Source organism: Lonchura striata, chromosome 1 (assembly GCF_046129695.1).
Source record: "Lonchura striata isolate bLonStr1 chromosome 1, bLonStr1.mat, whole genome shotgun sequence".
NCBI lineage: Eukaryota > Metazoa > Chordata > Aves > Passeriformes > Estrildidae > Lonchura > Lonchura striata.
Window position 1 is genome coordinate 141,835,975 of NC_134603.1, and position 15,807 is coordinate 141,851,781.

Sequence of the window (15,807 nt, forward strand, 5' to 3'; positions counted from 1 at the left end):
CTGACCCAGCTGCCCCTCCTGCTGCGTGCCCTTGCCAGCTGCACACAGGTGCCTCAGCACCTCGGAGCCTCTCTATGTGGCAGTGACTGGGCTTGGGAGAAGGGAGTAACCTGCTCCAGAGCAGCTGTCCTTTATCTTCCCAATACTTACAGTCTGACCAAAGTTTTGAAGACTAAAACCTTTCCAGACTCTGTTTCTTGATATTTACTGCTGTAGCTATAGGTTCTTCTGTCATCAGTATATACTTGATTTTGTTTCTAATAAACCCCAGGGCTTCAGCTGTCTCTTATTAGCAGTGATTTCACAGCCTAGACATATCAGGGTAAATAAATAAGAATGGTTTTATCTGTACTGTGTTTGCCATCTTATTGTTTATACACGTATGTTCAAGACAGGAAGGAGACATTCCCAAAAGACCTCTATGGTTTCTACATTACTTCACATATCTTTATCACTCTGGCCCTTGTGTATCTCCTCCCCGAGGTTCTCCACTGTTTCAGAATCTATTCTCCCAAATAAAGACTTGGTCAGTACCCATTATGTATTTGCAAGTTAAATTATCTGTATTAGTAAGAATATGATTGCAGCTGTTTTGAAGATGAAGTTGATTCTTTTCTTTTTTCCCCCAAGTAAATTTGAAAATTTATTTAATGCAAATGGCAAAGAATTTTTAGCTAAAGCCTGTGGGTAACCTCAGTTTCTTTTCAGTCTTCACTGTAACTCCAAGAGGTCAGTATCTGAACTTGACACAGGAAATCTGGAGTCACAGCAGGATGGTGCTGAGCTGAGTTTGATGGGAGGACAGGGTGGAACCCAGTGCTTGACTGGACTTACACTGGACATCAGGCATGACCCAGTGGCTGCTGAGCATTCACAACTAAATGTGAGGTGGGCATTTCCACAGACATCATCAATACATTGTGGTAACTCATGAGATTTGACCAGAGGCTGCTCTTGCTTCAGCTTATTTGAAGTCTGTTTTCCTCATGTTCTATTCCATACAATGATGTTAATGAGATCCACAGCTCCTACTAATTTATTCTTATTACATAAATCAAGCTAAAACCTGTACTTGGAAAAAGACCTTTTCCCAGCTGCACGTGTCACTTCCCAGTGTCTGTGGGTCTTCCCTCCTTATTAAGTGAAGCTAACATCACTTGCAGGAATGCCAATGTGGCACTCACAGCTGAGCCTCCATGTGTAGCATGATGGAGATGGATGGAGCTGCCATAACATTTTGGATTGTACCACTCTGTACCCTGGTACACAATGCATATACTGTCAAATCTATAGTATATTATTAAGCAAATGCAGGAATTAGTCTTCTCTGAAGTAGAAAGCATTCAAATTTTAAGCTAAGAAAAGTAGGATAGATCCAACACCAACATGCCTTGCTGCTGCATAACTTTTCTCCTTTTATCTTCCCCTGAATTTGGGGGATGACTCTTCCCTCAACACCTTGCTGAGAGGCCAGCTGGAGCTTCTAATCCTTCTCAAGAGCTTTTTAGCTGAATGACTGTACAAATATTTCGGTCAAGAAACACCCCTGAAAAGCAAGGCTTAACTGTTCTGTTCCTCAGCTGGGTGACAGGGTAATTACTGTGATAACTTCCCATTTCTCTTGGGTGTTATGATGAGAAACTCATTGGTTATTTTCTGAGTACCCTGAGCCAAGTCCTTGAATGAAAGAGCTGTAAGGATTGTTTTAACAATATTTAGCACTTCAAAAGTTTTGGAAGCACCACCTAATTTTCCCAAATGTAAACCAGCTAAATTCTGCAGAGTAATTTGTGTGCCACACCCCTCAGCCTTTTTGTCAGTCTTCACAATGTTCAGGAACTCACACGATATGGGCGTACTCTTCCTCTGTGTCAAGTGGTCTTTTATTTTTAGCTTTTTTCCCCAATTTTTTTCCTCCCTCCAGCACACTTTCATGTGTCATACTTTAGGACTTCAAGGTATATCTGACAGACCTGATAGCTTAGTCCTTACACTTAAAGGAAAATACTCTCCATCAGTGCACTATTTCTGCTCTCCAGCAGCCTGTGGCCCAACACCTTGCACAGGCAGCAATTGCTGTGAACTAAATAATCTTTGCAGAATGGTCACCACCTGACATCATGAACTATACCCCTCTATTCAATACACACCCACCCCTTCTACTCTTTTGGGATGCTTGGGAAGCAATAAAGCAGTTCAAGAAAAGGATCCCTGAATACCAAGTCAAAATACAGCTAAAGAAGACCAGAGAACTGGCAAATGAAAACCTTCCTTTTCCACAGCAATGCTTAGTGTTTCCCTTGATGTAGCAGTAAAATATCTGAAGTTTCTCTGTTCCAAGCTACAAAGAGGTGCCAATTGTATAAACAAGTGATTACTGTCAGGATGGACAATGTGAATTTTTTCTCGCAAAAAGGTAATAGCTATTTTATTTTTGACTAGCAGCTATTCTAAGTAAGTTTAATATCTTATGGCTGTAACATGCCATATAGGATGGACAAGAGGAATAAATAACCAGGGGTTTAATAGCACATCTGTGGCTAGTTAGTTATGGTAAACTTCAGGTATGTGGTGATTTCAGCATATGTTCCTAAATATTTTTCCAGAAACTGGATCTAACACAAAACCTGTTACAGTCTTTTGGGGAATAATTAATGCACCTAATCACTTCAAACCCCACCAAATTATGAGAAATATGCTTGATTTCACTGTAAAAAGCACTGATGAATGATCAACTCCAGAAATGAGGCTCCAAGCCCATGACAAGTTCTGTAGGAATGGCAGGAAAGTTCTGATCCTGAGCAGCGACACTGCTGATGGGACATAAAACATAAACAGAGGACTCCCAGTCAGGGAGGTTTTAAGGCCAGGGAGAATTATAAAGGCATAAAGCAGCAATAACTTGCATTGAGCAGAGCACAACTTCCCATTCACTTGGCACAGTGATGACAAGCTGCAGTGCTGTTGCTGAAGAGTTGGCTGGTGTGCAGTATGGCTCTGTGTTTTTCCTTTTCCCTTCCCTGTAAATTAATTCATCTGTATTTCCCCCATCTGGCCTGTCTTGCTCATGTTTGTGTGGTTCTGTTTTCCACAATTTCTGTCCATAATGGCCACTTGCAGGCCAGACTTGCAGGCGCTGCTCTTCAGCTCCTGAGGAGCCAAGTCCTGCTTCCCTGCTTGCCCAGGCACGCAGACCTGCTCTGCTGTGTCCCACAGGATCCTGATCTGAGCCTGCCTGCTGTGACACAGGGATGCTCTTGCTGGGTTCATGCAGCCCCACTGTGCTCCTGTCCAGATACCCAACTTCACACAGAGAGCCATCATCAGCTTTTGATCCATGGTTCCTTTGCCCTTCTCGTCCTTGCAGGGGGACAATAATGGGTCTCTCCTCTGTTGCCCCATTGAGTCACCCTGCCCCATCACACTGATTATTACCTGTCTCAAGAGTCCTACAGAGCAGGACAGTAAGCGGCTTTGGTGCTCTTTTCTCTTTTCTCTGCAAACTCCATTTGTATGCTTCTCTCTCAGCCACATTTAGTTCTTTTAGCCTTTTAAGGATGAAGCTCTAAACTCAAGAGTGTCTGACTATGGTCTGCTTCTCTGGAAAGAGCCAGGAGAAGGAGATCTCCTCGGGCAGCTGCAGGACTGTGGGCTTTGCAGAGGAGCAGTGCTCCATCAGTTGTGCACATTGACCACCAAAAGGCAGAATTGCTTTCCTGCCTCCTCTGCTTTCCTTCATCTTTGCCCCTCTGGCAGTCACAGTTGGCATTGCAGCAGCAACCTGAGAGCACAACCCCAGTGATCCCAGCACTGGGCAAAGGCAAAACAGGAAGCAACATCTGCCCAAAGAACTTGCTGTCCAACAGGCATAGGGCAAGATGCTGCAGGAGCAAAGGGAGTTCCTGTCAGCTGCACTGATGCTGAGAAGCTCAGCCCTCAGACTTCCCAAATCACAGACTAACGTGCTATACCAACCCTCTGGGCAATCCCCTTTGGACATTAGTTGGGGCTGCCAGTCATCATTTGTGAATCCAGCCCAAGGCATCCCTCCTATTGTCTCAAAAATCATGTTTGCTTTCTGGTGTCTGACTGTGGAGCTATCTTCAGCTCATGTTTTCAGTTTTTTCTCTGTAACAGAAGAAGCATGGGTACTGTTTTAGTTTTTTAGGATCTTTCCCTCTGTTTTTTCTAATGTCAGGGTCCTTTGACTTCACTTGGGGGAAATCTTCAGTCACTGCAGGACTCCAGACAAATCTGCAGGAATGCCTCCTTCCAGGGACTGCACCTCCATTTGCAGCCCACAAAGTGTTCTCAGAAGAGATGCAGCAAAAATTAGCCCCAGGTGCAGAGAGGCAGCTCTGAGATGTGCTGTCCTGTGTACTTTTATCATGAGCTATACAGGCTGTGATAAAAAGACAAAAAGATGTCCCTTCACTCTGACATTGTTCAGTAAATGGTCCTATTTCATATGGTCCAGCCTGTTCCTCTCCTCCCCACCTCTTCCCATCCCCTAAATCCAGGGCCAAAGCAGCTTTCCCAATGGAGAGTCATGAGCTCCAGGAACAGGAACCTGCTCTGTGAGGTACAGCGTGACTACCCAACCAGAGCAAATGCTTTTGTCTTGGGAATAAGGAATTTAAACAGGATTGTCTTCTACAACCAATGAGAACAAACAGAGCTGAAGACATGCAGACAAGAAAATCATTCTGGAAATTTTCTTCTAACAACACAGAGGAGACAAGTACTTTAAAAACTCAGAACTTCCAATTTGCCTGTCAGAGTCAAGATATTTAAATAATAAACTGTGAGTTGTGGCAGCACGGCTTCTTTGATGGAAACCCTTGCTATAGTCACACCCACATGAAGCTCTGTGACAAAACTTAAACTTTCTACTGAATGACTGCTGTGTCAGCTACAAGAGTTCACCACAGGAAAATACAGGAGTTTCCCAACCAGCAAAGACACAAAGAACTTTGCAGGTACCCTGCAGGGATAGGGTGCAAGCGGTCTTGCTCAAGGTCCGCCTGCTGCCAGGGGCATTGTCTTTGGTGGCTGCATCATGTGTCAGCAGCTGCAGGCTCACACCTTCACTGCTGGAAGACAAAAGGAGATGTCCATACAAAAGCAGGTCAATGACAATTACTCCCAGAGCCCTGGGAAACTGGGGCACCAGCAAACCTGTATTCAGTTCTGGGCTCTCCTGCAGACTTCTGCCATGACCTTGGGCTCATCATGTAACTTTACTGCCCTTGTTTTCTCACTATTAACTAGAGCACATATTGAATAGGACTCAATTTATGAACATGTGTAAAAGCGCTTTGATAGCCTGGGGTAAAAGTCAATTAAGACAGGGCAAGCAGTTGATGGGCCCAACCAATTAGTACAGTAAATGATTCACAAACATACTTTTTTTTTGAGAGTGTCATTAAACCCAAATATATTTGCAAATTATTCACCTGTTTCTAGAGGCTGAATAGATCATGGGGAAGGGAAAGGTGGGGAAGCAGACAACCAACAACGCTTCAAAAACGTATGAAAACCATGTTGAAGACGAGCCCTTTGAGTGCATGGCCAGGTGCCAGCAGGAACAGCAAGTTTTGGAAAGGTCTGCTCGTGTCTCTCTCCATCCCCGATAGAAACCTTCTTCCCTCCTGCAGATTTTCCCTGTGCTAAGAAAGCTGACGTCGCTCATCTCAGCTGAGCCATCAGTTGTGCTCATCTGTGCAGAGAGAGGGAGGGCAGGAGCGTTCACCTTCCCGCAGCAAACCCGCAGCAAACCCGCTGCCTCCCGCAGCGCCCGGGGCGCCGCTGCCCCGCGGGCCGGGCCGGGGCGGAGGGACGGACGGATGGACGGACAGACGGACGGGCGGAGGGAGGGCGGGACGGTCCCGGCGCCCCGCCCCGGCCCGCCCCGGCCCGCCCCGGCCGCCGCGGGCTCGGCGCTCCCGCAGCCGCGGCCGCTGAGCGCGGCGGCCCGAGCCGCCACCCGCGGGTCCTGCGCCGCGCCCGGAGCGGTGAGTCCCGGCGGGGCGGGAGGGGAGGGGAGGGGGCGGCGGGGCTGGAGGAGGCGCGGCAGGGAAGCACGGCGGCGCTCGGAGGTGTCCGGGAGCGGACGGCGTTCGCGGCAGTGGGGGGCACGTCCCTCGGGTTCCCATCCTTCGCACCTGCTCGTTCTTCTCTCCCCATCCCGTGACCGCCGTCTCTGGCGGGGCTCTCTGCCGGCATCCCCCCGGAGCTCGCCCTGAGCCGGGCTCCCGGGGAAGTTGGTCGGTGCCGCTCGCTGGAGCCGCTCCCCTTCGTTCACCGCCGGTCGCTGTGGTCCCCTGCGCCCGGGACCGGGGCTCCGGCCGGGCTCGGTGCCGGCTCCCACCGACCCGGGAGGATGTGGCACCAGGGTCTGAAACACCAAGTGCCGTCCCCTTTGGTGTTTATCTGTACTCCGATATTTGCACAGTAGTTAATGGCTCTTTGGGTTATTTTACTTTCTGCTGGTTGTTTTAAACCATGTCCTGTTGAATAGGAGACAAAAACCCAGCTGTTCTGTCAGAAGGAGATCTGTGCTGTTATGTCATTTCATAATTGCCTCAGAATTGCAAATCATGGCCTTAGTCTACCACTGGATCTATGCCAAAGGACTCTTGCATCTCTTAAGGATGGGTGGTTGTTTGGGTCCTTTTTCTTTTTCTTTTCTTTTTATTTCTTTTTTTTTTCTTTTTTTTTTTCAGTCAAAAGTTGAGAATAACGGCTTTTTATTGGCACAGGCTCTACACGTTAAGTTACTCCAGCCCATGTCTTTAAGTGAATACACGATGTAACTGTTCTAAGTAGTCAGTCTGATTCACAGAGTCAAGACATTAAATCTTGGCTAGTGACAATGAGAATTGTGTCCTGCTGAAAAGTATTCAACTGCACTTCTTTGCGTGAGCTGAAGCAGTTTCTCATTGTTACTTCAGAAGTTCCGATTCTGCCCAGAATGGCTGTTGCTTTTTGTGGGTAACAGACACATGGAAAATAGCAACCTTCCGGCTTCACACTAAACAATATCAGATTAATGACAGAGAAGGGCTCTACAGATCAGAGATGCAGTGACTTGCAGAGCCTTAATTTGTGCCAGCACTTGGTTTGTAATCACAGAGGCTAGATCTGCTCTACTCGACTATGCTGTGCAGTTCTACCACTCACTTGGAGGAAAAAGTGTGGTCCTGCCAGCTATTCCCTTTTCCAGGGACGCTTTGGGCAGTAGGAGCAGGGGGTAGAAAAGCTGGGCATGGCTGTGCCCCTCAAGGCAGGATCATCTCTAAGCTCTGCCATCAGGGCACATTAGAATACCAACTAAAACACCAGTTTAGTCTGTCATTTCAAAGGCTGGGCTCTTCTGCATCCTTCCTTTCTGTGGTCATGTTAAGTATTTCTCCACGCTGCAACATGTATTTGCCAGCCCTTGGAAAAGACGGATCTTTCAGGGTCTGCCAGGCTGTGTGTATCAACTGGCATATTACAGTACTATATTGTTCTTTAGATGCATAACTTCACTGGCCTCTTATGACCTAAAAAGCACACAGAAAATAAACAAGGGCATATTGTTCAGTGGGAAGGATGCAGAAAGTTCTTCTGCATTAGCTGTTAGTTAGGGAAACATGACTTTTAAGTGTTTCTCCTGATTGTCAGAAGAATGACATGGCACATGTGAGCTTGTTTTTTGCCAAGCAAGCTCTGCTTGGAAGGTGAGGCATTTCTGAACTTCTTGGTCACCTTGAAACTAGTTACGAGTGCATAGCAAAATCCTGCCCAAATCTTCTCCTATAATTAATTTGGCCAGAGGCCATCCTAATTAACCTTGAGGGAGTTCAGGGGTGGGAGAGCTTGGTATGAAACAATTGTTCTCTTGTAATTTGCCGTTCACAATGTGTTGACCGAGCTACATCTCTAAAATCCTCTGGGTCTCTTGCTGAAGCCATTATACCAGTTTATTTGTTTTTTAGCAGATGTTGTTTCCTAATCCTTAAGTGGAAGGGTTATCTTGCTTTCTGCAATCTTGTTATTGTGCTTTGTTGCAAGGGCAAGTGGGCTTGGGCTTGCTGGGGAAACTTACTCACCAGTTCCAGCTGTGAAGGAAGGGGCTGGTCAGCCTTTCAGCAGTCCCGATGTGATTGTTAAGGTCTCTGTGTGAAGTGATGGAATCTTTTCACATCTACCTAGAAATAACCCTCAGTTCTTCTGGTACTGGCAGTGCCTGCAGGGAACGAAAAGCCGCAGGAGCCTCTTTGCCCAAGAGTATTACAGTTAGGATATTAATGGAATTTGTCAGCCATAACTTGGACTGTCTCAAATGGTGAGGCAAGGGAAAAAAAATCTGAGATAGCTGAAAAAAGGAAAAGAAAGTTAAAGGCTGGGTTCTGCTTTTTGAAAATGCTCATAGCACCCTGTAAGTCACTAAGAGTGTGATGAAGGGGGGGATAAATGAACAACTTTTTCTGAAATTTCAGGATGGTCCATCTTCCCTCTTGTGATGATGACTGCTCACCTTATTGGTCCAGGGAGCTTCTCTGTGCTTAGGAAGTGGGTCACCCTTCACCAGCCTGGGTTTACCTTACTGATGGGCAGTCCTGCTCTGCACACACAGTTCTCCAGCAGCACAGCATTGATTGTGTGTAGCCTTCTCAAGCATCTGTCTAGTTTTTTTCTATGCTAGTGCATTAAAAAGCTACTTTGGCATGTATTTTCTGGTGGAGCAAGGGGTCAGGGAGAAATCCTGCTGAGACTACCAGTCAGGACACACGGATCCAAGAAAGAAAGATCAAAGGCGTCTGTAATACAGGAAGAAGCAGAAGGTCAGCCCGGAAGAGAGGGCATTTGATTATACATGCAAGGGTAATATAAAGGGGATAACACACAGGAGAGGATGGTAGTGTCTGAAAATGAGTAAACAAACAGATGTGTAAGACTATGCTGAGAATTTATTTACTCCAGAAGACACAATCCTTACCTCTTTGAAAGAAGAGAAGACCACCCCAACCTTGGAACACTTCTGCTCCCAGCCACATTTGTGAGCAGTAGAAAGTGTTTGTTTATGGACCCCTCCTCCATGAGTCCTGGCCTGATGGGCCAGCCTGCCCTGCTGTGATTAGTAGGATGCTAATGTGTGTAATCCTTTTGATCACAGAGCCCAGGCCCTATAAGTCAAGTCACTGTCACCTCAAAGAAGTCCAGCCATGTGATAGATCCCTTATTAAAAATTTTTGCTTTGACAGATTAAATACAGTTATTATTGAGATCCTTTTTTCATTTCTTTTTCTTTTATCTTGTACAGATGGAGAGCTTTTCTATTAAAAAAATACAAAAAATAATACTTATCCATGAAGTCCTAATGTGGGAGTAGCTTATTAGGCCTTTGTCCATAGGTATTTTAGGTGGGATGATTAGCCCATATCTTGATTTTAAGATGTGAACAACAAATGTGATTCCCTGTGCTTTGTTCTACCAGAATGAACTGCTCCAAAACTGTAAACAGCATGGAAACATTCATCTGAGTCCTAAAAAACATCCTCTTCCGCAGTTCCTTTTTGGGAGGCAAAGAGTTGACTAATTACACTTTATGTAATAAATGTACTATTTTGCTCTCTTGTTGTGACAGACAAAAGCTGTCATTTGAGGAAATATACCATATGCTGCCAATTGGTGTAAGGACTGGTTATATCTGGAGCATAGAGTATCAGTGAGTGTTTTTTAACAATTGCTCCTTCTCTGAAAAAAATCTGGGCCAATTTCAGTGGACTGATGTGCTGGTCTATCATCAGTGAAAGCCAGCTGTTGACATTTTGAAAACCAGCTAATACAGACAGTGGTATCTGTACAGGCTTGGACATATCCTCTCTCCCTGTTATGTGTTTACACCTATTTGGATGCTTAAGAGCCTCAGCCTATCAGTGCTCAGTCAGGCCTGGATTGGTCCATGGCAAATTTAACAATCAAACTTATTTCAGATACCAACACCCATCCATGCATAGTTGGACGTGTCTTTCAGCATTGTGTGAACCCAATACTCAAACACACACATTATTTAATAAAAATAATCTCTCTACCATTTTTTTCTTGGCAAATGTGAGAAAGCAGAGTCTGAAACCTCCTAACAAAAGACAGCACCTGAAGAGCAGCCCTCACCCATTGAGAGCTGCCCCAGGAGATGCTGTGCACTCTCTCTCATGCCATGGTGGGTTTGCAGATGCACCGATGAGATACAAGACAGGAATAGCTACTTTCTGAGAGCTAAATAAACTCTTCAAGACTTGTTCCTCTCATCCTTCCCACTTCCTAATTTTATTGGAGACACATTGTATCATTAATTTGTTCTCTGGCACAGGTCCTCCAGAATTTCAGTGAGGTCTTTTTGCTCAAAGAATGCAAAGAGGATGTGAGATGTAATTTTCACTGTCTGCAAATCTCTGTGTTAGAGAAAAAATGTGAACTGTCCTGCCCGTAGGTAATGAGAGTTGAACACAGAAATTCATATATTTTTTTGAGGTGAATGGGAGGGACTGGCCTGGGAAGACATGCAGAACCAACATAAAGCTGGTTTATCTTCCAGCAACGACTTTGGCACATCTTCCTCCTGTGCAGTCTGCAGAGATGGTTATGCATGTAGCTTTGAAGCCTCCAGTACAGCACTGCTGTACCGGGAACTTTCTGAAGCTTTGCCTGGTGCATGTCCATGATCTGATCAGAGTCCTTTGGTCAGGACCCCGTTCTGGTGCCTCCGCTCATCTGCTGCCTCTTCTCTGCTTAGGAGCCTTCAACCTGTGGTGTGTGTTTTGTGTCTCAGCCTCCCTGCCCCTCCCATCCCTGGAGGAGAAGCAAAGTTTCTTTTTCTACCCCTGTGCCAGACCTGCTCCCCCTTAGCAACCCCCTCACTCTTCCCTGCAATGCAGAGATGTCAGGAAAGGAGGAGGGGGCAAGGAGAGCTGTAGCAGCGGGGCTGGGGACAGAGGGGAAACTCACATTGTATTTGAGATGAGGTGGCTACACCAAGAGATTTGTAGAAAGAGTTTTGGTTTTGTTGGAAATGTGTGGGGCATGCCAACAAAATGAGACATATTTTGGGGGGAAGGTAGAGGAAGAATATTAAAAAGCTTAGTTTCCATCCCAAATCCCTTGTTTCTGAGGCAGGAAAAAAGTCTCATGCTTCATCTGCACCACTTCTGATAGATGTTCATTCAGTCTGTTCTTGAAAACCTGTATTGATTCACAGCCTGCCAGCATAAACAGTCGATGACTATCATTATGGCTAGACAGTTCCTTTTAATATCTAATCTAAATCACCCTTGCTGCCTCTTAAGTCAGTCCCTTTGGTTATCCAAATCTGCAGGGAGCAGGACAAGATTATTGCAGCCTTTTAGCAGCCTGACATATTTAAAACTTGTTATAGTCTCTCATTCTCTCACCCTCATTCCTCCACACTTTTCTTCCAACTAAACAAGCCCACTTCTTGTACCCTCTTCTCTAGGGGGTCACACTTTTTTATCATTCCTGTGAGCATCTTGCTTGAGGTAGGACACAAATTGGATACAGGGCTGAGAGGAGTAAAGACCCTGATGTGTGATGCTCCTTTTGATATCTCCACACTTACTTACCTTTGTCTACCAAGCCCTGCACTGCTCTTATCATGAAACCATAGAATTGTTAAACTCGGAAAAGGTCTCTGAGCTCATTGAGTCAAATCATGTTATTGCTCTTTGTGACTGTAGCCCCAGAGACTCTTTTGCTGTATTGCTCCTTTTTGTTTTGCATGACATCCTTCTTCTTCAGCATGTTTTTTTACACCTGCCTGTATTGAATTCTCAATCATTCATTTCAGACTGGGTCTTTGATTTATTAAGATTTTATTCTAATTTTAATCCCTGAAAATGCTCACAGCATTCCATAGAGATTTGTAATTGTAATCTTCCTCCTAATTTACAAGTCATTAATGGAAATACTGAGTAGAACAAGACCCCAGGCACAGCTCTTATATATCTTTTCAGGTTGATATTAGACTTGCCACTCTTCCTTGAGTACATATTTGAAGCATTTGTATGCCTGCCCACAGTAAATTATCCCTCAATTGTATTCACCTGGTTTGCATATAAGACTATCACATGCATTCATCAAGGCTTTCCTCATTCCAAGTGTGACTTCTGCTGTTTTTTCCTCCCTAGTCACTCTGCTCCCAGCTCCGTCAAAGAAGAAAATTAGATAGATTAGGCTTAATTTGTTCTTGACAAGTCTGTATTTTCTGTTTTCTCATGACTTTATCATGTAGGAGTGGATGCAGCTGCAGTGCAAGGCGGCAAGCAGGGAGGTGGAAATTCTTCTTGGATCGCAGACTAACTCCCTCCTTCTACCCGATAAATCAACACTTGCAACAAGTATTTACAGGGGAATTGAATAATAATTTGTCTGATTTAATATCAAAGCAAGGCTGTTTTGTCTTTGAGACCCCAAATCTGTCTCCTTCCCCCTTTTGTTTGAAGTTAGATAATGTGTTTGCCCTTCACTCATCCTTTGAGGATTTCTAGAAGGTATTTACTTATAGCTAGTAGGCAGCCCTGACTAGTTTCCTACTCCTTCCTTACTCCTAGCCTACGCTTAATTAACCCCCACTGAGTTGGATACATCCAAGCTGCATTAATGTTCTCCAGTCTTTCTCCTGGGTTCTTGACTATCTTTGCATTAAATAGCTAACATTTGATCTTAGTGAATATTATTGTTGAAGGCTCTTCAAACACATTAATTTCATCTTTCTTGATGGAGCGTGTGTCTACAAGTCATTGGATGTGGTGCTGGTTGTTTCCATAGCAGAAGGCAGGGAGGGGCATGGCATTCTGGGGTGGCTGCATGCACAGCACCACCGCATCCTGCTGGTTACAGTCCCATCTGACTTTATTGTCCTGCAAAAGATGAAATTAGGAAGGTAAAAACCTTGTTTAATGTGCTTTTGATAAGCTATTTCATATGCACTCATACGAAGCCAGAGTGAGAAAACAGGAGCAATTAAAATGTCCAAAGCCTTAGATATTCTTCTGGGATATAGCTCAGGGTTATGTTTAGACAGGGTAAGTAGCATCATCTAGTATTGAAACAACCATAAGAACCTGTTTTCCATTGCTCTAGTCTGACAGGCTTTTATCACTTGATCTGAGACTTTCAGGTTGTGTCTCTCTCTCAGGCTAGGTTTATTTTAATATTGTCAGCTAAACCAATTCAACCATTTCCAAGAAAAACTAGAGGGGTGGAGAGAAGGAATGTTGTTTTGCCCACATTAGAAAGGGTGAAGAAAATAAATCTTTCAGCTTTTTGCTTAAAAGCTGCGGTGCCATCATGTTCAAGAACAGATCTATGGTGACAAGGCTTGGAGACACCTGTGCGTGTTCTTGCCAGATTCATCTCTGTTTTGAGTTACTCCATTTTCTGAAGACTTTTCTCCCCATCCATCAGCACACCCCAGCCTCTGGTGCTGAGCAGCCCACTGGTGACCCAGCCCTGTGCTCATGCCCTTGCTGCTCCAAGGCATGTGCCAGCAGAGCATTCCTGTGTAGCCCTGGCCCAGGGCTGTGCTGCTGGAGTGGGATCATCCCTGTCATGACAGCTCCTGCTTTTTCCAGGTATAGGTGAGATGGGGTCTCAAACCTGGGAGCAGAGAGCAGGCACAGAGGTTCTTCTGCTGGAAGTGTAGACAGGACAATAGGTGTTCACCAGGAGGGGAAGGAAGAAATTGGGGTGATGGATGCAAACTGGGCACTGGCCAGCAGAAGCTGTGAGGAGTGCAGGAGGAAGGACGGGCTGACTGCCACGGTGGTGGGCTGTATGGGAAGAGTGGCTCAACTGGTGGGACCAGGAGACAGGAGGGCAGAGAAGGGATCCTGGAGGAGAGGGGAGGATAGCAAGAAGGATTTCTGAGTGTGGGAAGGGGGATATGAAGGCACTGGGGTACATGGTGGTGAGAAGTTAACAGGGGTGGGGGGATATGGGGCTTCCTGGACAAAAGTGTTGGTGTTGGATTAGATGGACAGAGGGATGAAGGAAAGCACAGTACATAAATTACTGCAACTATCTTTTTTGACTCATGCCAAGTCTTCATTGTGTGGACAGCTATTTGGCATACTTAGGTTCATGTGCAGAGGTGCTAGGTTCTTGCAGCAGTTGCTTTGAATGTACCTAATTCACTTTTAAAGCTGAGTCCTTCAAAAAATCAGGTTGTAAGTACTTTATACTGGGTGTCTAGAGCGGAGAGGGTTGTTTCACTTTAGTCTGTCTGCATAAATATTCTGTCTGGCACATGTCTGATATGAAATGAGAATAATGTCACCCAGACGTAAGTGAAGATAAGCTAGTTGAAAGTGTGACCCATCTAGATAATACTCTTTGTAATTCAGATGCCTGTTAGTAACTGTATCTTCAGAGCAGTGTTTGAATAGCTGCTGTACAGACAGCCCAGGAAGAGCTGCCATCACCTAGCCTGCACACCAGTCGAGGCCAGAGTCCTGCAGAATTCAGTAGCCTCAAGTCATGTAATTAGAGAGTGAAGCAAATTGTGTGTCCATGCAGGGTGCCTTGATTTTGGCAATTCTTGATGTTGTGTGCTTCATTTTGCAGTATAAATCATGTTCCTTCGATGTTTTTTTTTTTCTTGAAAGTTGTACGGAATAATTTTTATTATTGTTATAAATAGTTCTGCAGAGGTGGGAAGGCAAATCATGCTCAATAACTTCAGGGGTTGTATTCAACCAGTAAAAGGGCTACTACCTTCCCCTACATTTCAAATACTGGAGGGCAGGAGAGATGTTACAGAGGGCAGCCAGAACCAAATCCTCTGTCACTGCTGGTCTCCCACCCAACATGTGGCTGCTGTGCCAGGACACTCCCTGGAACTTGGACTAAAGGATTGAGCCTGCCTAGGGGCTGCTCAGAGTACCATGAAGGGAGCATTCAATGCCATGCAAGTCATTTCAGAGCACAGAGGTAAGATCTGCTTCTGCCATTGCTGCAGGTATTGGCATTCATCATCACTGGTACTGGTCATCATACAGAAGGCAGTGGTACCCACCTGAAATAACAAGGCTTGGGAACCCCTGCCACTGAAAACAGCTGCAGACAAAGACAGCTCATAAATAGCAAACAATGTGTTTCCCCCACTGAGAATGAGTTCCAGAAGCAGCTCAGAGGAAACTAGCACCATTTCTTCAGGGTGTTTTTCAGGAGTGCTTTGGGCTTTTCTCAGGCCGGAGGTGAGATCCGTGCTCATGGAATGAGCACCCCAAGGTGAGGTGCGCTGATGCCGTTTCCATCTGGTGATCCCATTGTGTTCTGCTTGCCCAGGCTGTGGGTCTCCATTGTGTCTGCCTACATGGGGGCTGATGCTGATTTCCGCCGTTCACACTTGTTTCTTTGCATCTGAGAGTGCTGTTGAGAAGTTTCCAGAGAAAAGCTTGGCCCCTGTTTCCAATGTAATGCAGAGTTGTACCGGCTGCCGGGGACAAGTCGGAAACACTGGCAAGATAGCAGGCATCCTCAGGAAGCAAATCCTATCAGAAAGCACTGATGTCATTGGCAAACAAAACAAATGAGGGCTGGAAAAACAAACTGTTTTGCAGCGTTGTTGATCTTCCCTCAAATTAGAAGCTCTGCACAGCCTTTACTCTGTGGTCCAGACTGACAGATTATTTACGTGGAATGCTGCATCAATGGTTTTGTTACTGCTGCCAATCCAATCCCTTTGATTTTATTCTTTAGGTTTATTTATCTAAGGCAGGGTGAGGTTAATGTCCCGGAACT

At 45.4% G+C, this 15,807-nt stretch overlaps 1 protein-coding gene across 3 annotated transcripts in view; it reads left to right on the top strand.

Moving 5' to 3' along the window:
* The window catches only part of JCAD (junctional cadherin 5 associated), a 60,067-nt gene that overhangs the window by 25,239 nt on the left and 19,021 nt on the right, over nt 1-15,807 (top strand). For 2 of the 3 annotated variants that reach the window (XM_021543018.2, XM_077788757.1), the window contains exon 1: nt 5,929-6,014. The exons of the other annotated variant lie outside the window; for it this stretch is intronic. The gene's annotated coding sequence lies outside the window, so the exon portion shown is untranslated. Of the gene's footprint in view, nt 1-5,928; nt 6,015-15,807 lie in introns of those variants that run through there. 3 annotated transcript variants of the gene reach the window in all.